Source organism: Hylobates moloch, unplaced genomic scaffold (assembly GCF_009828535.3).
Source record: "Hylobates moloch isolate HMO894 unplaced genomic scaffold, HMol_V3 SCAFFOLD_6, whole genome shotgun sequence".
In the NCBI taxonomy this organism is placed as follows: domain Eukaryota; kingdom Metazoa; phylum Chordata; class Mammalia; order Primates; family Hylobatidae; genus Hylobates; species Hylobates moloch.
The window spans coordinates 18,074,393-18,100,549 of record NW_026652281.1 but is presented as its reverse complement, the minus strand read 5'-3'; the positions used below and the strand labels follow the sequence as shown (position 1 = coordinate 18,100,549).

At 36.6% G+C, this 26,157-nt stretch overlaps 1 pseudogene; it reads left to right on the top strand.

The window, feature by feature from the left end:
* The first annotated feature begins 3,710 nt into the window (after positions 1–3,710).
* The window catches only part of LOC116470443 (ADP-ribosylation factor-like protein 2-binding protein), a 56,178-nt pseudogene continuing 33,731 nt past the window's right edge, over positions 3,711–26,157 (top strand).

The following is a 26,157-nucleotide window of genomic DNA, read 5'->3' as shown; positions in this document are numbered from 1 at the left end:
GATGGGATCATTCATACCACAAACCTCAGTGACATGCAGTTTGCCCACAAACCTGTACATGTACTCCCTGGACATAAAAGCTGAAATATATATGGTGTATATATATATAGATAGATAGATAGATACAGTCATTAAAATATATATATTTATAAAATATATAATATAAAATGTTTATAAAATATATATTATATATTATTATATATATAAATATATAATTTATAGTTATAACATATATAATATATAAATAAATATGTATTACATATAACATGTAATATATATAAATATATAGAGAGAGATATGGTGGTTAAAATATTTCTAAAAAATTATATATGTCCATCTGCGTATGGTGGCTCATGCCTGTAATCCCAGACTTTGGGAGGCCGAGGCGGGTGGATCACGAGGTCGACAGATCAAGACCATCCTGGCCAATATGGTGAAACCCTGTCTCTACTAAAAATACAAAAATTAGCTGGGTATGGTGGCACGCACCTGTAGTTCCAGCTACTTGGGAGGCTGAGGCAGGAGAATCGCTTGAACCCAGGAGGCGGAGGTTGCAGTGACCTGAGATCATGCCATTGCACTCCAGCCTGGGTGACAAGAGCAAGACTCCATCTCAAAAAAAAATTATATATGTCCATAGCTCAGATAGCTCAGCTCAAAAAACAAAACAAAACAAAACAAAAAAAGAAAGAAGAATTTCCAAGTGCTAGAATAAAAGAAGACACTGCTAACAGGAGAGTTCATCTTTTTTCCATGATTATCAAATCAATGCACAGGGATTTTAAGAAAATATTATGAAACAATATAAACAGTGATTGAAAAATCCCTATTATTCTTGGTCATCAGAAATAAATTCTTTTGGCAGTTTTGGAAATATTCCATTTGATCTTATTCTTTCCTGCATTTGGTAACATTTCTATTTATTTACTCACATACAATAATGCATGACTTATAATTCCAGATATGTAAAATTTGTAAATAGACAAAACCTAAACTAATTACAAAAACTAAAAACTGATTCCAAAAATAGTTCATGCAATGTATACTTCTTTGCAAGTTACTTTTTTCACTTAGTAACTCTTGGATTTCTTCTATATCTGTCCCTATAGAACTACCTGATTATCTTAACAGTTATTTAATATTTGCAGGGAATATTAGGAATCAACTTTTCATTTAATTTAAAACTCACAATAGATTTTATGTGCAATACTTTCAGTGGCCAAATTAGAGTTAATGTTCTGAAAATTATTCAGCAAAACATTTCTCATTTTCATATAATTACATTTATCGCTTCAGTTATCTCTTGTGAAGTTTTCAAGTGAAACAACTTCTCAGAAGGCATATGTAAAAATTTAAATTTTATATACTTTAAATTTCTTTTTAAAATAAACTTTTTATCAAAGTAAAATATACATACATAAGAGTACATAAATTGTAATTGTTCAGTGAAGTGAATATTTTTTAACTTTAATGTTCAGGGTATAAGTGCAGGTGTGCTACATAGGTAAATTTATGTCACGGAGTTTGTTGTACAGATTATTTCATCACCCAGGTATTAAGCTTAGTACCCCTTAGTTATTTTTCCTGATTCTCTTTCTCCTCTCACCCTCCACCCTCTGAAAGGTTCCAGTGTGTGTTATTCCCCTCCATTTGTGCATATGTTCTTATTATTTAGCTGCCACTTATAAATGAGAAGATGAAGTGATTTTTTACCATGTAAACATTATCATGAAAACTGTCATTCCTATAAAGACATAGAATATTACCAGCACCCTCAGAACTCCTATCCAGTTACCAGAAAGTTAACTATGAAAGTAAAAGCACTCAATTAGTCATGTCTGCAATCATTTTTAATTTGAACATCTGGGAACAGAAAGCAAAAGTCTGGCTGCATTTCTATTTTGATATACGTACATGAATTAATGAATAGCTCTTAAAATTGTCTGGAAGAATTATTCTCAGGGCTCACTATAAAGTAGGAGGAATCACAGTAGCCACAGAGAGAGAGAGAGAGAGAGAGAGAGATGCCAGACCCATGAGGAACAACCTATGATATAACATTTTAGAAGCAAGAATAGGCATGTAGTCCAATAATCTTCAAGAAGTTTTAGTTGATGCACTACCCTTCCAATGAAATTGTATTATATGTGTAGAAGATGAGATAGAGCACTCAGTTCAAGATGGTACATGGACTACACGTACATCTGTCTCTCATTACTTCTGGAATTATCTTAATTCCACAATAAAAGAATTAAAAAAGAAATGAAAGCCACCCATTTGGAAAACTTTTCTTTATCTGCACAATGTGAGAGCTAAACTAGATGTTCTCTAATATCCTATCTTGCTTTAATATTGAATTTTATTATTTTTCTAAAGCTATGATTTATATTCATATTGCTATGGAAAATAAGTGGGCATTATTTTATGTGAATAGGTAAAAGCATTGGTGACAAGGGAAAGGTGTGAGGAAATATTGTGTTGAATCATTTTATGTGCATGGTCAAAAAAATCTTATGAGTAAGTTTTTCACACATTATTAAAATCAAAATTAAAAGCATTCATACTTACCTGATAATGAAAGTAAAATTTCTAATTTTCAAAGTAGCTTGAATCTATCTATCCGTTTATCCATTAATTACCGAAAAAGAAATCTCAGTGTTGACCGTGCAGGGAACTTAACAATATAGGTAAGAGAGGTCAATTGGGAGAGTAATGAGGGCAAATGAGTGAGAGAGAGAGAGAGAAAAGGAGAGACAGAGACAGAGACAACTTCCCTAAAATATATTTTGTGTCAAATGCATTTATTCTAGTTTACAGTAGAAAATGTCTCACGATCTAAAAATCCTATGTCATTCTCTCTTTTCCCAGTAATCTGTATACACATTGCTTTACAGGAATTATATAATTTATTCATCATAAGGGCCAATGAAATAGCTTTTGCATTTCATTGCTGAATAAAGTAGAGGAGTACCATCGACAAAATGGCAGAATAAAACTTTTCAACATTTGTCCTATTGCAGAAACATAAATTTGAACAATTATCCATGTACAAGAGTTAAGGATATAGGTGAGAGATTACAGCACAAAAACAAGAAAAGACACATTGAAGAGGGCAGAAAGTACACACCGACATTACCTGTGTCACCCCTCCCCCAAGCCCTGGCAGCAGTAGGGTAAGAAATACTCTCCATGTGGGGGATGGAGAGTAAAGTCAGCACTTCACTTTGCCAGGAACTCCAGCACCAGGCCCACACAAGTGAATCTTGATGTCAGTCTAGCCCCAGTAGACCCAGTCTCCAGGCAAGCTCCTGCAGCCCCAGACTTCAGAGAGCACCCACAAACACAGACTGGAGGCCAGCCCCCATGGATACAGGTTCCAGCCTGCCCAGACTCCAAGCTTCCCCCTATGGCCCGCATTTAGTAGACCCAGGTTCCAGGCCTGCTCCAGTAAACAGTGGCTGTAGCGTGCCAATATAGCCACTGCAGACCCAGGATACAGGCCTGCCACGTCACCAGGCTGGCTACCAAGTCCCAGACTCCAGACCAGTCATGTTCCCAAGTTCCAGGTCCACTCCAGCAGATCCAAGATTTGATCCACCTGATAGACTCCAATGCTGGTTTAGCCCCTGTGGTCCCAGGCTCCGGTACTGCCCCTGCAGATCTTGGCTCCATGTTGGCCCCTGTGGACTGAGGATCCAGTCTCAACCTCTATGGACTCAGGCTCCAGGTCAGCTCCAATTGACTCAGGATTCAGGCCCAATTCTATAGGCCTAGGCTTCAGGCCTACCCCCATGGTTCCAGGCACTAAATCTACCTACACAAACCCAGGTACTAGGCCAGTACCTGTGGACTCAGGACCAGGACCACCCCTGTGCCAGAGTGACCTTTATAGAGTCAGGTTCAAGTCCTACACCAACACCAGGTCAGTTCCTATGGATCCAGACCTCAGGCCAGCCCCCATAGACACAGGTTCCAGGCTCACCCATGCTGACCTAGCCAGAAGGCCCACCCCACTGGACACCAGAGCCTGACCAGCCCTAAACCAAGGCTTCAGATCTGACCCCACAGACCCAGTCACCAGGCTAACTCCAGTGCATCCAGGCAACAGGACTGCTCACCTGCTGACCCAGATAGCAGGCCAGCCTGCCCAGGGACTTAGTAGCAAGCTTGCCTGCAGATCACATGAGATGGCCCACCAAGAATCACTTCACCAAGCTGACTGGTAAAGAATCTTTCCTGAGAGAGCCAGTCTATAAAGTGACTACTTTTTCAAATGTTCAGACTTCAGTGCAAGGCCACAAAGGTCATGAATAATCAGAGAACATGCCAAAGAAAAAAAATATGAATAAATATCCCTATAGAAATGAATATCCATGAACATCCTGACAAAGAATTCAGAACTGAATTACTCATCTTAAAGAAGCTCAGTGGCCCCCAAGAGAACACAGACAACTAAATAAAAACAGGAAAATAGTGAACAAATAAAACTAGAAGTTCAACAAAGAGATAGAAAAAATAAAAAGAAACCAAACAAATTCTGCAGCTTAAAATGACTGAACTGAAAAATTCCATAGGGAGCTTCAACAGCAGGCTGTATCAAGAAGAAGAAAGAATTAGTGAACTCAAAGACAGATTATTTGAGATTACCCAGGCAGAGAAATAAAAAGAAATAATAATGGAAAAGAGTGAAGAAAGCCAATGGGACTTATGGGACATTATCAAGCAAGCCAATACAAATATGGAATTCACAGAAGTATTAGTCAAACAGAAAGGGCAAATATTATATATGAAGAAATAATGACAGAAAACTTCCTAAATTTGGAGAGGAAAATGAATGTTTAGATCCATGAAGCCCAAAGAATCCCAAATAGATTAAATATCAAGAGATTTTTACCAGGACACTTTATAATCAAACTCTCAAAAGACAAAGACAAAGAAAGAATTTTGAAAGCAGCAAGAGAAAAGTCATCAAATACAAGCGAACATTCATAAGACTATCACGGATTACTCAGCAGAAACCCTGAAAGCCAGAGGAGAGTGGAATATGTACAAAGTACTGAAATTAGAAAAACAAACAAAAAAAAAAACTGCCAACAAAGAAAACTACTACAAGAAAACGTAGAAAAAAATTCTTGACAGTGGTTGGGCAATAATATTTTGGATATGACACCAAAAGTACAGGCCACAAAAGCAAAAATAGGCAAATGGGATTGCATCAAATTAAACAGTTCTGCATGACAAAGGAAGCAATCAAAAGTGAAGAGACAACCTACAGAAGGGAAAAAAATGTTTGCAAATCATATATCTGATAAGGGGCTAATATCCAAAATATATAAAGTACACAAACAACTCAATAGCAAGAAAACAATCTAATTTAAAAACAAGCAAAGAACCTGAATAAACATTTCTCAAAAGAATACATACAAATGGCCAACAGATATATTTAAAAATGTTCAACATACCTAGCCATCAAGGAAATGCAAATTGAAACCACAATGAGATACCACCTCACACCTGTTAGAACGGCTGTTGTCTAAAAGATAACTGATTTTTAAAAAATAGCAAAAATGTGGATAAAAGGAAACCCTGGTACACTGTTCGTGGAAACTTAAATTAGTACATCTATTATGGAAAACAGTATAGAGGGTTGCCAAATAATTAAAAATAGAATTACCAAATGATCCAGCAATTCTCTTCCTGTGTATATACCTAAAGGAATTGAAAACAGTATGATGAAGAGATACTTGAACTTCCATGTTTATTGCAGCATTATTCATAATATCCAAGATTAGAAATTAACCCAAGTTTCCATCAAGGGATAAATGGATAAAGCAAATGCAGTATATATACACAATAGAACACTCTTTAGTTTTTATTGAAAAAGAAATCTATGTTTGACAACATGAATAAATCTGTTGGACATTATGCTATGTGAAATAACCAGGCACAGAAAGACAAATACTTCAAAATTGTATTTGTATGTGCAATCTAAAAATATCCAACTCACAGAAGCAAAGAGTAGCATGGTGGCTGCAAAGGGCTAGGGAAGGGGATGAGGAGAGTAAGAGATGCTGGTCAAAGGGTACGAAGTTTCAGTTAGACATGATGAATAAATTCTGGAGACCGATTGTACAGTATGGTGACTATAGTTAATAATGTATTGTATACTTGAAAATTGCTAACAGAGTAGATCTTAAATGCTCTCACCAGAAAAAAATGATAACGATATTAGATGATAGATGTGTTAATTAGTCTGATTTAATCATTTCCCAAAGTATGCTTATATCAAAACATCACATTGCATCCTGTAAATGTACAAAAACTTTTATATGCCATTTATACTTTAATAAAACTGAGGGGGAAAGTTAAAAAGAAACTGAGGTATGATTTCCAGGATCATTAGGATGAATGGCAGAGCCGAGGAGAAATGGATGTACTCCTGTGAAGGTCACATTGTTATCCTCTTTAATATGTTGTCTTTTGCATTCCTGTCAACAGACCACTCCCTGTGATTACTGAAGAGGGGCAAAATGAGACTATTCTACAGGCACTCTAGGAAATGATACGAAATGTCAATGGAATAATAGTAATTATTTATTTTTATTTTTATTCTTTTGAGATGGAGTCTCACTCTGTTGCCCAGGCTGGAGTGCAATGGCATGATCTTGGCTCACTGCAACCTCCGCCTCCCAGGTTCAAGCGATTCTCCTGCCTCAGCCTCCCGGGTAGCTGGGACTACAGGCATGTGCCACCACGCCTGGCTAATTTTTGTATTTTTAGTAGAGACGGGGTTTCACCATGTTGGTCAGGCTGTTCTTGAACTCCTGACCTCGTGATCCACCCATCTCAGCCTCCCAAAGTCCTGGACCTCCACCTCCCGGGTTCAAGCTATTCTCCTGCCTCAGCCTCCTGAGTAGCTGGGGTTACAGGCACATGCCACCACGCCTGGCTAATTTTTGTAGTTTTAGTAGAGACAGGGTTTCATCATGTTGGCCAGGCTGTTCTTGAACTCCTGACCTTGTGAGCCACCCACCTTAGCCTCCCAAAGTCCTGGGATTACAGGCATGAGCCACCACGCCCAGCCAATAGCAATTATTTATAATTTAAAGGTAATCCTTCCTGTATTCTATTCTTTAAACATTCCTTTTTAACAAAAATGAATATTTATTTAGAAAGAGGGAAATCACAAAACTTACGCATTTTAAAAAGCTGACAACACAAACATCACGCCTGAAAAAATAACAAAATATTTTATAAATTGTTGTTATGGATCATCTATTGCCATTTATCTACATTTTTAAAGACTTTACATTTTTAGAACAGTTTTAGTTTATAGGAAAATTGAGAAGAAAGTACACAGAAATCCCATATAGCTCCTACCTCCACACATGCATATAGCCTTCTCCATTATTAATATCCCCCACCTGAGTGGTACATTTGTATAATTGATGAATCTACACTGACGCATTATTACCACCTAAAGTCCATAATTTACATAAGAATTTACTCTTGGTGTTATGCATTCTACAGGTTTGTATAATGGTGTGTATCCATTATAGTATCATACAGAATATTTTATTTTATTTAACTTTTTATTTCAATAGGTTTGGGGGTACATGTAGTTTTTGGTTACATGGGTAAGTTCCTTAGTGGTAATTTCTGAGATTTTAAGATTTTAGTGCACCCGTCACCTGAGCAGCATACATTGTATCCAATGTGTAGTCTTTTATCCCTCACACTTTTCCCAACCTTCCCCCCAGGGTCTTCAAAGTTTATTATATCATTCTTACGCCTTTGTGTCCTCATAGCTTAGCTACCACTTGTAAGTGAAAATATACAATATTTAGTTTTCCATTCCTGAGTTACTACTTCACTTGGTATAATGGCCTCCAGCTCCATCCAAGTTGATGCAAAATATATTATTTCTTTCTTTTTTATGGCTGAGTAGTATTCTATGGTATACATATACCAAATTTTCTTTATCCACTAATTGGTTGATGGTCACTTAGATTGGTTCCATATCTCTGCAATTGTTAATTGTGCTGCTATAAATATGCATGTGCAGGTGTCTTTTTCATGTAATGACTTCTTTTCCTTTGGGTAGATACCCAGTAGTGGGATTGCTGGGTTGAATGGTAGTTCTATTTTTAATTCTTTAAGGAATCTCCATAATGTTTTCCATAGTGGTTGTACCAATTTACATTCCCACTAGCAATGTAAAAGTGTTCCCCTTTCAACACATCCATGCCAACATCTATTGTTTTCTGACTTTTCAATTATGGCCATTCTTGCAGAAGTAAGGTGGTATCTCATTGCGGCTTTAATCTCCATTTTCCTGATGATTAGTGAGCTTGAGCACTTTTCATAAGTTTGTTAGCTGTTTGCATGCCTTCTTTGAAAAATGTCTATTTTCAAGTAGACATTTTGAAATGCCTATTTGAAATGTCCTTTGCCCACTTTTACATTAGATTATTTGCTTGTTTTCTTGCTAATTTGTTTGAGTTCCTTGTAGCTTCTGGATACCAGTCCTTTGTTGGATGAATAGTTCATGAACATATTTTCCCACTCTGTGGGTTGTCCGTTTATTCTGGTGACTATTTCTTTTGCTGTGCATAAGCTTTTTAGTCACATTTATTTATTTTTGTTTTGTTGCATTTGCTTTTGGGGTCTTAGTCATGAATTCTTTGCCTAAGTCAATGTCTAGAAGAGATTTTTTTTAATGTTATTTTCTGGAATTTTTATGGTTTCAGGTCCCAGATTTCAGACTATTATCCATCTTGAGTTGATTTTTGTATAAGGTAAGAAAGAGATAGGGATTCAGTTTCATTTTTCTACACATGACTTGCAGGTTTTCCCAGTACCATTTATTGAATAGAGTGTCTTCTTCCCTAATTTATGTTTGTGTGCTTTGTCAAAAATCAGTTGGCTGTATTTGGCTTTATTCCTGGGTTCTCTGTTCTGCCTATTTTTATACCAGTACCATTCTGTTTTGATAACTATAACCCTGTAGGATAATTTGAAGTCAGGTATGTGGGCTCTTTTTTTGGTTCCATATGAATTTTAGGATTGGTTTTTCTAGTTCTGTAAAGAATGATGATGATATTTCGATGGGAATTGCATGGAATCTGTAGATCACTTTGGGCAGTATGGTCATTTTCACAATATTGATTCTTCCCATCCATGAGCATGGGATTTGTTTCCATTTGTTTGTGTCATCTATGATTTCTTTCAGGAGTGTTTTGTAGTTTTCCTTATAGAAATCTTTTACCCCCTTAGTTAAGTACATTTCTACATATTTTAGCATTTTACAGCTGTGGTAAAAAAGATGGAGTTCTTGATTTGATTCTTGATTGTTGTTGTATAGCAGTGGTACTGATTTGTGTGCACTGATTTTTATATCCTGAGGCTTTACTGGATTTATCAGATCTAGGAGCTTTTTGGATGAGTCTTTAGGGTTTTCTAGTTGTACAACCATATCATTGGTGAACAGCGACAGTTTAACTTGCTCTTTTCCAATCTGGATGGTCTTTATTTCTTTCTCTTGTCTGATTGCTGTGAATAGGACTTCCAGTACTATGTTGAAGTAGTGAAAGTGGGCATCCTTGTCTTGTTCTTGTTCTCAGGGGGAATGCTTTCAACTTTTCACTATTTGATATGATGTTGGCTGTGGGTTTGTATATGGTTTTTATTACTTCGAAGAAAGTCCCTTCTATATCTATTTTGTTGAGTAATTTTGATCATAAAGATTGCTGGATTTTATTGAATGCATTTTCTGTGTCCATTTAGACAATTACATATTTTTAAAATTCTGTTTATTTAGTGCATCACATTCATTGACTTAACGTTTGTTAAACTATACCTGCATTCCTGGGATGAAACCCAGTTGATTATAATATATTACCTTTTTGATGTGCTGTTGAATTCCGTTAGCTAGCATTTTGTTGAAGATTTTTGCATCTATGTTTATCGAGGTTATTGGTCTGTAGTTTTCTTTTTTTGTTATGTTCTTTCTTGGTTTTGTTATTAGGGTGATACTGGCTTCATAGAATGATTTAGGAAGGATTCCCTCTTTGTCTATCTTTTGGAATAGTGTCAATAATATTGGTACCATTTCTTCTTTGAATGTCTGGTAGAATTCAGCTGTGAATCCATTTGGTCTGGAAATTTTTTGGTAGGCATTTTTTTATTACTGATTCAATCTCATTGCTTATTAACGTTCTGTTCAGGGTTTCTATTTTTTCCTGATTTAATCTAGGAGGATTGTATATTTCCAGGAATTTATCAATTTCCCCTAAATTTTCTAGTTAGTATGCACAAAGGTGTTCATAGTAGTCTTGAATGATCTTTTGTATTTCTGTGGTATCAGTCGTAATATGTCCAGTTTCACTTCTACTTGAGTTTATTTGTATCTTCTCTCTTCTTTTCCTGGCTAATCTTACTAATGGTCTACCAATTTTGTTTATCTTTTTGAAGAACTAGATTTTTGTTTCATTTATCTTTTGTATTTTTTTTTGTTTCAATTAGTTTCATTTAGTTCTGCTCTGATCTTTATTTTTTTCTTCGTCTTTTGGGTTTGAGTTTAGTTTATCCTTGTTTCTCTAGTTCCTTGAGGGATGACATTAGATTGTCAATTTGCACACTTTCAGACTTTTTATGTAGGCTTTTAGCATTATAAACTTTCCTCTTAGCAACACTTTTGCCGTATTCCAGAGGTTTTGGTAAGTTGTCACTATTAACATTCATTTCAAAGAATTTTTAAATTTCATACTTATTTCATTGTTAACTCAAAAATCATTCAAGGGCAGATTATTTAATTTGTATGTGTTTGTAGAATTTTGAGAGTTCCTTTTGGAGTTAATTTCCAGTTTTATTCCACTGTGGTCTGAGAAGATACTTGATATGATTTTGATTGTCTTAAATTTATTGAGACTTGTTTTGTGGCCTATCATATGTTCTGTCTTGGAGAATGTTCCATGTGCTGATAAGAAGAATGTGTATTCTGCAGTTTTTTGGGAAGAATGTTCTATAAATATGTTAAGTTCATTTTTTTAGGGTATAGTGTAAGTCCATTGCTTCTTCATTGATGTTCTGTCTTGATGACCTGTCTAGTGCTGTCAGTGGAATATTGAAGTCCCCACTATTATTGTGTTGCTGTCTATCTCATTTCTTGGGTCTAGTAGTAATTGATTTATAAATCTGTGAGCTCTAGTTTTAGGTGCATATAAATTTAGGATTGTAATGTCTTCTTGTTGGACTAACACTTTTATCACTATATAATGTCCTTGTCTATTTTTATTGTTGTTGCTTCAAAGTCTGTTTTGTCTTATACAGGAACAGTTACTCCTGATACCTTTTAGTTTCCATTTGCATGGAATATCTTTTACCACCCCTTTACCTTAAATTTCTATGAGTCCTTTAGTGTTGGCTGAGTTTCCTGAAGATGGCAGATATTTGGTTGGTGGTTTTTAAAAATCCATTCTGCCATTCTCTATCTTTTAAATGAAGCATTTAGGCCATTTACATTCAACATTAATATTGAGATGTGAGATACTGTTCTATTCATCATGTTAGTTGTTATCTAAATACTTTCATGCCATGCCCGTCTGCCCACAATGCTCGGTGTCCAGCTCCTGCACTTGTGTCTGAAGCGCACTTCCCACTCCCCCCACCAGGCTGTGTTCAGAGGAGTTCATCCCCACTTGGGATTATGAAATTATATCACAAAATTCAGTTGGGAGCTTCTTTCACACTATGACTCCTCCCTCCCTTGAGCTGGAAGGAGTCCCAGGGTGACTTGCACTGCTCCCTAAATCTGTTCCTGCTCTGGGTACGACTAAGGTCTTCTCCCATGGCCTAAAGCTTCAGAATCCCCACTGAGCATATGTGCTTGCAGGCAGGCTCTCCCCACCTCACACTCTAAGAACTTACTGTTTTTCACCGGTCTCATGGAGTAAGCTGCAGCCTGCCATTTCTTTTATAGGGTGTGTAGATTCTTTTGGTTTTCCTGCTAAGCTCTTGAGTTGGTTCTTGGAAAAAATATTCACAGTGTGAATCTCTACCCACTATTCTGTCCTTCCAAATGAGAGAGGCACACTAACACTGTCTCCAATCTACCATCTTTAAAAAGTATTTTATAATGGTATTTTAACTACCCTAAAAATCCTCTGCGCTCATTATATTCATCCCTCCCTCTCCCACACCCTGGCAATCACTGATCTTTTTACTGTCTCCATAGTTTTGCCTTTTCCAAAATGTCATATAGTTAATATGCAGCCTTTCACATTGGTTTCTTTCACTTAGAAATATGCATTTAAATTTCCTCCATGCTTTTTCATGGCTTAATCACTCAACTTTTTAGCACTGAATAATATTCTGTTGTCTGAATGTATCATAGTTGATTTATCCATTCATCTACCAAGGGACATCTTGAAGATTTCCAATTTTTGCTAATTACAGATAAAGCTGCTATAAACATCTGTGCACAGGTTTTTTGCGTGGACATAAGTTTTCAAGTCCTTTAGGTAAGTATCAAAGAGTGTGAATTCTGGATTATATAATAAGAGCATATTTAGTTTTGTAAGAGTCTGTCATGTGATATGGAACATCTTTTCATATGTGAACATTCAATTTGAAAAGCTAAAAAGGTTAGAAAATTTTTCAAAATTAAAAACTATTAGCAATGAATGATGCTCAAATAATATTTCTATATCAATTGCGTTGTACTTTAATATGTATTCAGAATAAAGATAGATCCAATACATTTTTATAATTAATCTATATTACAGTTTATGACACCTCTATAGTGCATAATCTTTATATTTATAAAGCTTGTTACCTAAATGTAATTTTAATAATCACAGGGATGTAAAATGATACAACCTGTTTGGAAAACAGTTTGGAAGGTACCCTAGCGAAACAAAAGCATATATTTATACAAAGACTTGTACATAAGTGTTCATAGCAGCTATATTTGTAATAATCAAAAGGGCAAGAAATCCAAATGTTCATAAACATGTAAATGGATAAACTGTTGCATATCCAGATACACTATTCGGTAATTAAAACTAATGAGCTATTAATACATGCTACAAACTTGGATGGATTTCAAAATAATTATGCTCAGTGAAAGAAGCCTGACACACCCTGTCCCCCACCAAGAAAAGAGTACCCACTGTATGACTCCACTTATACAAATTCTAGGGAGTGCAATTTAAGGTACAGTGACACAAAGCAAATCAGTGTTTGCCTAGGGATAGGAATGAGAGTAAGAGAAGATTACAGAGGTGTACAAGGAAACTTTTAGAGATGACAGATATGTTCGTTATCTTGATTGTGGTGGTGATGTCACAGATCTATGCAGATGTCACAACTTATTAGATTGTACACTTTAAGTATTCTGTCAATTATTCTACTTAAAAAAAAAAAAAAAACCTTTCCCAAACCATATCATCTGTATTCCTTTTGTCTTTCTGGAGCAGAATCTGAATATCTGAAACAAATATCTTATTTTCCTTCTCTTAATATTATCCTAGACAATCTCAATGTACATATCACAAGGAGTAAATATTGCTTTGTGTAAAGAATAAGAACACTTTAATATGCCAAACAATTTTAATCTTTATTACATTATCTATCAACTAATCTTAACACAGATTCCGCCTTATTCTTAACATGCAATTTATAGACCAGATGGATATGGAAAACAAGTATAATATTTTCCATGGAAATTTAACCCATTCTAATGACTCACTATGGAGAACAGGTGAGACAAGATGTCTCGTCATCCAATATGCTCTGACCTCATACAACAGCTGCCTTTTTGATAAACTAGTTGGCCTTTCTACTGTTTCTTATCAAAGAGTAGTAATGTCCTTCAGTCCTCCTCCTGAGCTCATTTCAAGTGCAACTGAATGGAAAGTAATGACACTGAGAAAACAGGACTCCAAGAAGGTCATTCCAGTTCTACCACAAATTGGCAGTCGCTTGGTGAAAGTCCTTTAGTATTTATGAGCCTTGTTTTCCATACAGTGTGGTAAAATAAGGATAATCACACCTACTCCATACAACTTTACTGGTTTGAGTTCAATAAAGGTACAGAAATATTAAAGTCTTTTTTCAGAGTTCATTCTCTTTCCTACAACACTACAAAGTGCTAGGCCATGCTGTACTGTTTCTGGTAAACTTACCATGGGTATATTATTACTCTCTTGCATTATAACTTATTTTCTCCCTTCACAGGTAATTGTTTCACATGTTTAGATATTATATTCTCTGTAATTTTTCCTTTAAAAACCACATATACTTCCAGAGCCCATACTAGCACTGCTGTACAGTTGAATTAAAGTCTAAGACCCAGACAGCCTATAATTCTGCTCCTATTTTTCAGTTTCCTAGGTTTTCCCTTGGATGCCTTGGTGCTATTCAAGTACAACATATCATGCACACTTTTTAAAACCAAAGTATTATTCTTTATACCACTAGGTCAATTCATTAAACATAATTTCCAATTACCCACACTTAGCACCTCAGCACTAAGCATTGCACTATGCCCAAACAAGAGCCTCAATAAATAACTATTGGTTTTGTGCACTCTCTCTCCCTGTTAAGTATCTCAGCATGGCTCAAAACACCACATAACTTTGGATGTAGCTAAAATGATGTCCATGGAAAGCTAAGAGTGAAAATCAAGGATGTCAATGACCACAGGTTATGTTTATGGGACAGTCTCCATCAATGCTGAAATGTTGTGGCAGACTAGGTATTTTACAGAGCTTGTGGGTACAGTTGCACAGTGTTATAATCCCAGATAATGTTTACCAACTACAGCTGAGTATTAAGCAGGTGACCGTCATCATCATAGACTCCCAATAGCGATCACAGAGTAAATGAAAGACAGAGTTTGAGAGCAAAATTGAGAGATTTGGAGAGGTTTTCAGCTACAGCAATGGAAAAAAGGTAGCTGAATAGAGAGGGTAAGTTTCTTAGAACACAGTAGGCCAGGCGCAGTGGCTCGTGCCTGTAATCCCAGCACTCTGGGAGGCCAAGGCGGGCAGATCATGAGGTCAGGAGATCGAGACCATCCTGGCTAACACAGTGAAACCCCGTCTCTACTAAAAACACAAAAAATTAGCCGAGCGTGGTGGTGGGCACCTGTAGTCTCAGCTGCTCGGGAGGCTGAGGCAGGAGAATGGCATGAACCTGGGAGGCGGAGCTTGAAGTGAGCCGAGATTGCACCACTGCACTCCAGCCTGGGCAACAGAACGAGACTCCATCTCAAAAAACAAACAAACAAACAAAAAAAAAGAATACAGTAAAAGCAGGAACATAGTTGAGGATTCTGTTAATCTGGCAGGCTGCATAAATTTGCTAGCCCAAGTGATTTTAAGGCTATTTGTAAAGCTGGCTTTAATGTACCTTAATAGGGATTCATTAAGGAAATGACTTGTTACTATTCATGTGTTTAATGATGATGGCATATTTCCTTAACTAGACACACAATTGATTGCTTTAAATATACAGCTCTCCAAGGCTATTTCTATACTTTGTTGCATAAGATAAGCTTACTTAATAGAAATGTTTCTATTCACTGGGAAGAGATGTCGTTTAACCACCTCTAGTTTAAAAATACACACACTACGTGTAAAAACAATGATTTTCTTATTATTTTTTTGGTGTCTTTATATTTCATTTTGGTTACTTAAGTGACACATGTCAATGCATAAAATGAATTATGGACAAGGGAAATGTTCAGAGACTTATGGCTAACATATTTCTTCTACATTGTAATTTTCTCCTTCTTGCCTTTATTATTGTGACTGTCTCTATTAGCATGACTATCTTAGTTTAATTATTTTTATTATGCTACTGTGAAAGCAGTTTAGTGATGGTTTTAGTCCTGGTGACTCCATCAATAAGCCTGCAATAAGTAGTGCACATTTAGCATATTAACATCCTTGATGTTTCTGGAATGTATCTGGAACTATCTCCCACATCCCATATTTGCTTGCTTAAGAAAAGTTAATGCCAAAGAAAGGCACTGTCATGGAGTGAAAGAAACCTAGGTTAAGATTAGAAAAATACCGATTCTACTTCTTCTGCTATCTGAATAAGCTTGAGAAATCATTAAATACTATATAAGCCTAAGGTTCCCTACCTGTAATGCAGAGATAACACTTTCACTATCTCACAGAGTTGTTGTGAGAATAAGATACATTCATTTCACCAAGTACTTATTCTCCTATGCTTACCATAAAGTCTGGCATTCAGTATGGCATAGAAGATATATAATATAAATAAAAAGATGTATTGTGGCATCATATTAGGCCACTACTTTCCTCTAGGCATAAATTATGACACCTAGGGATCTGGTAGTCATATTAATTCTTTCTGGTAGTAAAGGACATTCAAGTTTGCGAATCTACAGCTCCTTTGTTGTCCCTATAGGACAAAAGAAGGTTGAAAGGTAAAATAAGGAAGAAAAAAACAGACAAGTATAAACAAAGCAAAACAAAACAAAAAACTGATGTAGCAACATTAACATAAAGAAAGCTCATTTTATTTACTTATTATCACTTTTTTATCATGTTGTACACCTTAAGTCTAGACAATAAAAAAATTACATATGTATATATATGTGATTACGTATGTATGTAATCATATATATTGATTACTACAATCAAATTGATTGATCATTTTCCATAGTTATCCTTTTTTGTGATAAGAGCTCCTAAAATCGACTCTCTTAGCAAATTTTCAGTAAACACTACAAATTTTAACAATACTCCTTGCAGTATACATTAGGTGACTAGATTTATTCGTTCTACCTAATTGTAAAATTTTACCTTATTTCTCTCCATTTCCTTTCCCTTTTTGTGACTGTTAATCACCATTCTACTCTCTGTTTGTGTTTATTTCACTTTTTGGTTTTTTTAGATTCCACATATAAGTGAGATCAGACAGTATTTTTCTCACTGTGGCTGGCTTATTTCACTTAGCATAAAGTCCTCCCATTCCATCCATGCTTTTGCAAATGGCAGGATTTTCTTCTTTTTTTAAGACTGAATAATAATTCTTTTTTATATACACCACATTTTCTTTATCCATTCATCTGTTGATGAACACCTAGGTTGTTTCCATATCTTGGCCATTATGAATAATGCACATTAAAAGGCAAAAATGCAACTAGAAATTAAGTATCACCATAAAATTTTAGAAGGTATAATTCAATCTTCTAAAGATACGATCATCTTAAATTGATCAAGACATACAAAACAGATATAAGAAGAAATAAATCCACCATTTGATATTTGCTGAGAAATTTTAAATACATTTATCTTGGTCATTGATAGATGAAGGAGACAAAATAATCAGTAAGTACACAGAAGATTTGAAAATAGCTAGATAGGTGTATAGAACTAGGTGCTGAAGAATTAGAAAATAAAGATTATTTTCAAGTACATATGGAACATATAGAAAAATTGCCTAAATATTAAGTAATGGCCAGGCACGGTGGCTCACGCCTGTAACCTCAGCACTTTGGGAGGCTGAGGTGGGCGGATCGTGAGGTCAGGAGTTCGTGACCAGCCTGACCAACATGGTGAAACCCCGTCTCTACTAAAAATACAAAAATTAGCCAGGCATGGTGGCGCATGCCTGTAGTCCCAGCTACCAGGGAGGCTGAGGCAGGAGAAGTGCCAGGAGGTGGAGGTTGCAGTGAGCCGAGATGGCGGCCCTCACTCTAGCCTGGGTGACAGAGCGAGGCTCCATCTCGAAAAAGGAAGAACAAATGAAGTCATAAGTGAAGTGATGCTTTCAAAGAAGCTGTATTATTGATTGCATTGTTTTGCAACAACAAATTAAGATATAAATTGATAACAAAATGAGTTATCCTACACATATTTTGAAAGGTAAAGTGCCAAATAAGTCCTATGTCAAAGAAAAATCATAAAATACATTTAAGTTTAAAAGTATCTTTAAAATATGTGAGAATGTCAATATTATATTGAGTATATGTTATATGTCAGGCAGTGCTCTAGGACAGGTGACCAAAATAGAGAAGCTTCCTGCTGTCATGAAAGTTTACATTTTTCTGGGGAGGGGTAAACAATAAATTAGATGCCAGAAGTAGTCAATATTAAGTAGATAAATAAAACTTGAAAAATAGAGAGGGAGTGCTAGGGGAGAGTGAGAGAAAAAATGTTCAATTTTAAACGGAATGGTTAGAGAAAATATCACTGAGAAGATAATACTGAAGCAAAGACTTACAGAAGAAGGAGCCAGCCATGCAGAAGTGTTTGAGGGAAGAGCCAGTGTTTGAAATACACATGTGTGGGGGTGTATCTGTAGATTTTATTTCTGATTTAAATCAGATTCTCCTAAATGCAGGATAAAACTGCAATAAAGGAAGTTAATTCCTACAACATATCATATTCATTTAATTTGAAAATGTTTTATAGTTATAAGTCATTCACCTTTCTTCTCTTTAGCAGTCTATGGATGATTTAGCTTACTAAAATGGAATTTTTATGCATTTCCTATGATGCCATTTCATCATTTTGCTATTTCTAAACTAGAATATTCAATTTACTGTACATTTGGGCTAATATTGACTAGGGATATAAAGTAGCAATTGCCTGGCCAGTTGGCAAGGTAAAAACATATTTATAAAAGCAATTCAGGGATGTACTTGATGTTAAGGGTTTTAACAATTTTTCATCACTACCATTGTCTTCTTAATACAAATTGTAAGGGACAAGTGAACTGCCTCTTTTGCATTTCATGAATGCTCTGCCTATGCAGTCTTGCAAGTTCTAAGTAATTCTACCCTTGGAAAGAAATGCCACGTACAAAGATACAGTTCTCCAAAATTGGCTACTTTGATCCTTAATCTACTAGATTTTTAACACTCCAGACAGAACTTTAATATCCACTAGTCCCTGTTTAAATATTGCAATGAAATTCAAGGTTATATATAAAATGTAAATGAATGCTGGTGGTTTAGAAGAAAATCGTGTAGGGTTGGGTGTCTGTGTTAAAAGCAGCTTCTTAAATCAACAGATTTGCCAATGTATGATTATTGCTACTTGAAAACAAATTAAGACTGTAGATTTTGGCATCAGATAACTGAATCCTGAAACTACCACTAATAAGGGTTGTTATCTTACACAAGTTATTTGACTTCTCTTAAATTTGGCTTATTCCTCTGTAAAATTGGCATAATAATAACTACTATCAAACATAATTGTGAAGGGCAGAGAAAGATGATGGACTAGAAGCCTACACCATTCATTCCCCCTGCAGGAACACTAAATTTTAGCAACTACACCCAAAAAGCACCATTACAAGAACTAAAAATCAGGAGAGCAATCACAGTACCTGGTTTTAACTTCATGTCATTGAAAGAGACATTGGAGAGGGCAGGAAAGACAGTCTTAAAGCACAGCTGCCACCCATCCCCCATCTCCTGGCAGAGGCCATGCCAGTGGAGATTCTCTGTGCTTGGGACAGGGAGAGCACAGCATTTGTGAGGCTTTACATTGAACTCAGTGCTGTCCTGTCCCAGTGAAAAGCAGAACTAGACTGTATTCCACTGACATCCAACCACAGAAGGAGCATTTGGGCCAGCCCTAGACAGAGAGGAATTGCTCATCCAAGCAGTTGGAGCTTGACTTCCTGCAAGCCTCGCCATTGTGGGCCAGAGTGCTTTGGGGCCCTAAGTGAACTTGAGGGGCACTCTAGGCCACAAGGACTGCAATTCCTCGGCAAGCCCTAGTGCTGGGCACACAGCCAGTGGACACTAGGCACACAGCCAGTGGGGGTGACATGTGACCTATGGAGACCCCAGCTGAGGCAGCAAAGGTGTGCCTGTCCAGCCTACCCCCTAACCCTCCAACCCCTCACAGTAATTGTGCAGTGGGGAGAAATTTGTGCACATGGGAGATGGATAGGCAGTGACTGGGGGATTTTATATTGAATTAAGTGCTGTCCTGTCACAGCAAAGACCTGGCAGAATTTATCAACTGCTGAATAAAGAGTCCCTTGGCTCTGAATAACCAACAGTGATACCCAGGTAATATGTCATGGGCATTGGGCTCTGACACATACTGGCTTCAGGTATGACCCAGCACATTCCAAGCTGTGGTGGCTATGGTGAAAGATTCCTATTTGAGAAAAACAGTGGGAAAAGTGAAGGGGGCTCTGTCTTGTACCTTAGGTACCAGCTTAGCAACAATGGGGTAGAGCATAGTGGGATAGAGCAGACTCTTGGGGTTTTTTATTCCGGGTCTAGGTTCTTGGTCAGCATTTTTAAATCTTCCCTGGCCCAAAGGGTGAGTCCCAAGCCTGGAAGCATTCATCACAAGCTATCTTCAGACAGACTTGGTCTTTAAGTAAACATTGGTAGTGACCTGGCAGAACCCCCCCATGGGCTGCTAGTGGTGATGGCCACAGGGAGAAGTTCTTTTGCATGCAGAAAGGGGAAGGAAAAGTGCGAAGGACTTTGTCTTGTGGTTCAAGTGCCAGCTTAGCTCCAGTAGACTAGAACGCTAGGTGAATTTCTGAGGTTTTAGATTTTAATCTCCGGCTTCTAGAAAGCATCTCTAGACCCACACAGGGCCTAGGAGAACTTGCTGCCATGAAGGGAGAAACACAAACCTGACCCACCCAGGGCCTAGAGAAACTTGACGCCACAAAGGGAGAAACACAAACCTGGCTGGTTGTACCACTTGTTTATTATAGAGCCCTAGGGCCTTGAATGAACTTAGGTGGTAGTCAGGTAGTGGTTACAGTGGGCCATCAGTGAGACACAGTGTTGTGCTGGCTTCAGGACCGAGCCAGCATAGTCACAGAAGTCGTGGCCAAGGGATACTAGTGTCACCCACTCCCAGCTGTAGGCAGCTCAGCACAGAGAGATTCCATTTCTTGGGAGAAAGTAAAGGAAGAGAACAAGAGTCTCTGCTTGGTAATCCAGAGAATTCTTCCAGATCTTATCCAAGAACACCAATGTAGTACCTTTATGAGTCTACAAGAACTGCATTACTGGGTTCAGGGTCCAAGTTCCTGTGAATACCTGGAAAGCCTTCCCAAGAAGAATGGGCGTGAAGAAGCTCAAACCTAGAGTTTTATTGTAATCTCCCAAGGTTACAATAAAGGCCTAACTCTTCAATCCCCAGACGTAGACAAATATCTACAAGCATTAAGGTCATTCACAAAAACATGGCCTCACCAAATGAATAAAGCATCAGGGACCAGTCCTGGAGAAACACAGATATGTGGCCTTTCAGACAAAGAATTCAAAATAGCTCTCAAGGGGAAATTCAAAACACAGAGGAGGAATTCAGAATTCTATCAGGTAATGTTTTTAAAATAGACTGAAATAATGAAAAAGAATCAAGTAGAAATTCTGGAGGTGGAAAACGCAATTGACATGCTGAAGAATGCATTAGAGTCTCTTCGTAGCAGAATTGATCAAGCAGAAGAGAGAATTAGTGAGCTTAAAGATAGGCTATTTGAAAATATACAGTCAGAGGAGACAAAAGGAAAAAGAAGAAAAAAAGAATGAAGCATGCCTACAAGACCTGGAAAATAGCCTCAAAAGGGTAAATCTCAGTTACTGAACCTAAAGAGGAGGTAGAGAATGAGATAGGGGTAGAAAGTTTATTCAAAGGGATAACAGAACTTCCCAAACCTAGAAAAATGCATCAATATCCAAGTACAAGAAGGTTATAGAATCCCAGGCAGATTTAACCCAAAGAAGACTATTTTAAGACATTGAATATTAAAAACCCCAAAGGTGAAGGATAGAGAAAGGATCTTAAAAGCAGCAAGAGAAAATAAGCAAATAACACAATGGAGCTCCAATACATCTGGCAGCAGACTTTTCAGTGGAAACCTTACAGGTCAGGAGAGAGTGGCGTAATATATTTAAACTACTGAAAGAAAAAAAATTTACCATAGAATAGTGTCTTCAGCAAAAGTATCCTTTAAGCATGAAGGAGTAAAAAAAACTTTTCTAGACAAACCAAAGCTGAGGAATTTTATCAACACTAAACCTGTCCCACGAGAAACGCTAAAAGGAGTTCTTCAATAAGAAAGAAAAGGTCATAAATGAGTAATAGACAAATTATCTGGAGGTACAAAATTCACTGGTAATTGCACACAGAAATACACAGAATATTATAACATAGTAATTGTGCTGTGTAAATATTGTTATTGTAAGCAGAAAGACTAAACAGTGATCTAATCAAAAATAAGTACAGTAACTTTTCTATATGTATAGTATAATAAGACATACAGAGAAACAATAAAAAAATTAAAAAGCAGGGGGACAAAATTAAAGTGTAGAGTTTTTATCAGTTTTTTCTTTTTCTTTTTTATTAGTTTTTTTTCTATTAGTTTTTATTAGTTTTCTATTTGTTTATGCAATCAGTGTTAAGTTGCCATCAGTTTAAAATAACAGGTTATAAGATAGTATTTGGAAGCTTCATGGTAAACTAAAATTGAAAAACATACAATGGGTCCACAAAAAAAATTAAAAGCAAGAAATTAAATAATACCACCAGAGAAAAGTACCTTCACTAAAATGAAGACAGAAAGGAAAGAAAGAAGGAAGACAAGACCAGAAAACCAATAACAGAATGGCAGGAGTAATGCCTTACTTAGCAATAATAACAATGTCCGTTAATGAACTCAGCTGTCCAATCAAGGACATAGGCCTGTAATCCCAGCACTTTGGGAGGCTGAGGTGGGCAGATCACTTGAGGTCAGGAGTTAGAGACCAGCCTGGACAACATGATGAAACCCTGTCTCTACTAAAAATACAAAAATTAGCTGGGCGTGGTGGCAGGTGCCTGTAATTCCAGCTACTTGGGAGGCTGAGGCAGGAGAATCACTTGATCCCAGGATGCAGAGGTTGCAGTGAGCCGAGATTGCACCACTGCACTCCAGGCTGGGAGACAGAGTGACAATCCATCTTTAGGGAAAAAAAGAAAGACATAGAGTGGCTGAATGGATTAAAAAAGCAAGACCCAGTTATCTGTTGACTACAAGAAACACACTTCACCTATAAAGAAACAGACTGAAAATAAAGGGATGGAAAAAGATATTGCATGTCCATGGAAACCAAAAAAGAGCAAGACTTACTACAGTCATATCAGACAAAATTGATTTCAAAACAAAACTATAAGAAGAGACAAATAAAGTCACTGTAAAATGATAAAGGAGTCAATTCAGCAAAAGGATATGATAATTTAAGTATCTATGCACCCAACATTAGAGCACCTAGATATATAAAGCAAATATTATTAGAGCTAAAGAAAGAGAAAGATCTTAATCCCATAATGGCTGAACACTTTAACACCCCACTTTCAGCATTAGACAGATCTTCCAGACAGAAAATCAACAAAGAAATGTCAGACATAATCTGCACTATAAACTAAATGGGCCTAATAGATATTTACATAGCATTTCATCTGAAAGTGGCAGAATATAGATTTTTCTCCTCACCTCATAAATCATTCTCCAAGACAGAACCATGTGTTTATTTATTTATTTATTTATTCATTTATTTACTTATTTATTTAACTTCAGACAAGGTCTTGCTCTTTTACCCAGGCTGGAGTGCAGTGGCATGATTACAGCTCACTGCAGCATCAGCTTCCCAGGTTCCAAGAATCCTCCCACCTCAGCCTCCGAAGAAGCTGAGCAACTGGGACCACAAGCACACACCACCATGCCCAGCTAATTTCTGTATTTTTGGTAGTCATGGTTTCACCATGTTGCCAGGCTGGTTTCAAACTCCTGAGTGCAAGCAATCCACCTGCCTTAGCCACTCAAAATACTGTAATTAAAGGCATGAGCCATCACACCCAGCCAAAGATAGACTACATGTTAGGTTACAAAACAAGCTTTTAAACATTGAAAAACATCGAAGTGATATCAAGCAACTTCTCTGACCACACTGGAATAAAACTAGACATCAATACCAAGAGGAATTTTGGAAACTATACAAACACATGGAAATTAAACAATATGCTCCTGAATGTCCAGCAGGCCAATGAAGAAATTAAAAAGGAAACTGAAATTTGTTTTTGAGACAAATGGTAATAGAAACACAACATACCAAAATCTATAGGGCACAAAGAAAGTAGTATGAGGAGGGAAGTTAATAGTTATTAGTGCCTGCTTCCAAAAAGAAGAAAAACTTAAAATAAGTAACCCAATTATGCATCTCAAAGAACTACAAAAGCAAGAGAAAGGCAAACCCAAAATTAGTAGAAGAAATAATAAAGGTCATAGCAGAAATAAATACATCAGAAATGAAGAAAACAATAAAAAGATGAATGAAACAAACAGCTGACTTTTTGAAATGATGAATAAAATGGGCAAACCTTTAGTCAAACTAGGAAAAAACAAAGACCCAAGTAAATAAAATCAGAGATGAAAAGGGAGTTATTACAACTGATAGTGTAGAAATTTAAAGGATCATTAGTGGCTACTGTCAGCAACAGTATACCAACAAATTAAAAACTCTACAGAAAATGGCTCAATTCCTAGACACATAACACATAATCAATTAACCTACCAAGATTGAACCAGGAATAAATCCAAAACCTGAACAGACCAATAATAATGAAATCAAAGCTATAATGAAAATTCTCCCAGTAAAGAAAAGCCCAGAGGCCAGGTGCAGTGGCTCAGGCCTGTAATCCCAGCACTTTGGGAGGCCAAGGTGGGCAGATCATGAGGTCAGGAGATCAAGACCATCCTGGCAAACATGGTGAAACCTGGTCTCTACTAAAAACAAAAAATAAAAAAAAATTAGCCAGGCATGGTGGCACATGTCTGTAATCCCAGCTACCCGGGAGGCTAAGGCAGAAGAATCTCTTGAACCTGGGAGGTGGAGGTGGCAGTGAGCTGAGATCACGCCATTGCACTGCAGCCTGGGCAACAGAGAGAGACTCTGTCTCAAAAAAAAAAAAAAAAAAGAAATGCCCAGAAACTGATCACTTCACACCTTAATTCTACCAAACATTTCAAGAAGAACTAATACCAATTCTACTTAAACTATTCCAAAAACTAAAGGAAGCAAGAATAGTCCTAAATTCATTCTATGAGGCCAGTATTACCTTAATACCAAAACCAGAAAATGATACAAGAAATTACAGGCCAATATCCCTGATGAATATTGATGCGAAAATCTTCAGCAAAATACTACCAAACCAAATTTAATAATACATTAAAAAGATTAGTTATTGTGACCAAGTGGGATTTATTCCAGGGATGCAAGGATGGTTCAACATACATAAATCAATAAATGTGATACACCATATCAACATAATGAAGTCCAAACCATATGATTATTTAAATTGATCCTGAAAATCATTTGACAAAATTCAACACATCAAAGGAACATACCTCAAGATAATAAAAGCCACATACAACAGACCTACAGCTAGTATCATACTGAATGAAGAATAACTGAAAGCCTTCCCTCTAAGATCTGCAACATGACAGAGATGCCCACTTTTACCACCATTATTCAACATAGTTCTGGAAGTCCTAGCTAGAGCAAAAAGACAAGAGAAAGAAATAAAGGATATACAAATTGGAAAGCAAGAATTCGAATTATCCTTGTTTGCAGATGATACGATCTTACATTTGGAAAACTCTAAAGCCTACACACACACACACACACACACACACACACACACAACCAACACTATTAGAATTGATAAACAAATTCGGCAAAGTTGCAGAATACAAAATCAACATACAAAAATCTGAATCATTTCTATATGCAGTGAATAACCTTTAAAATAAATAAAAAAGCAATCCCACTTACAATAGCCACAATTAAAATTAAATACTTAGGAATTAACCAAATAAGTGAAAGATCTCTATAATGCCAACTATAAAATACTGATAAAAGAAATTGACAAGGACACCAAAAAATGGAATGATATTTCATGTTCATGGATTGGAAGAAAGAATACTGTGAAAATGTCCACACTACCCAAAGCAATCTACAGATTAAATGCAATCCCTATCAAAACACCAATGACATTCTTCACAGAAATACAAAAAAATTCTAAAATTTAAGACAGAATAGGCAACACTATCCTGAGCAAAAAGAACAAAACTGGAGGAATCACATTACCT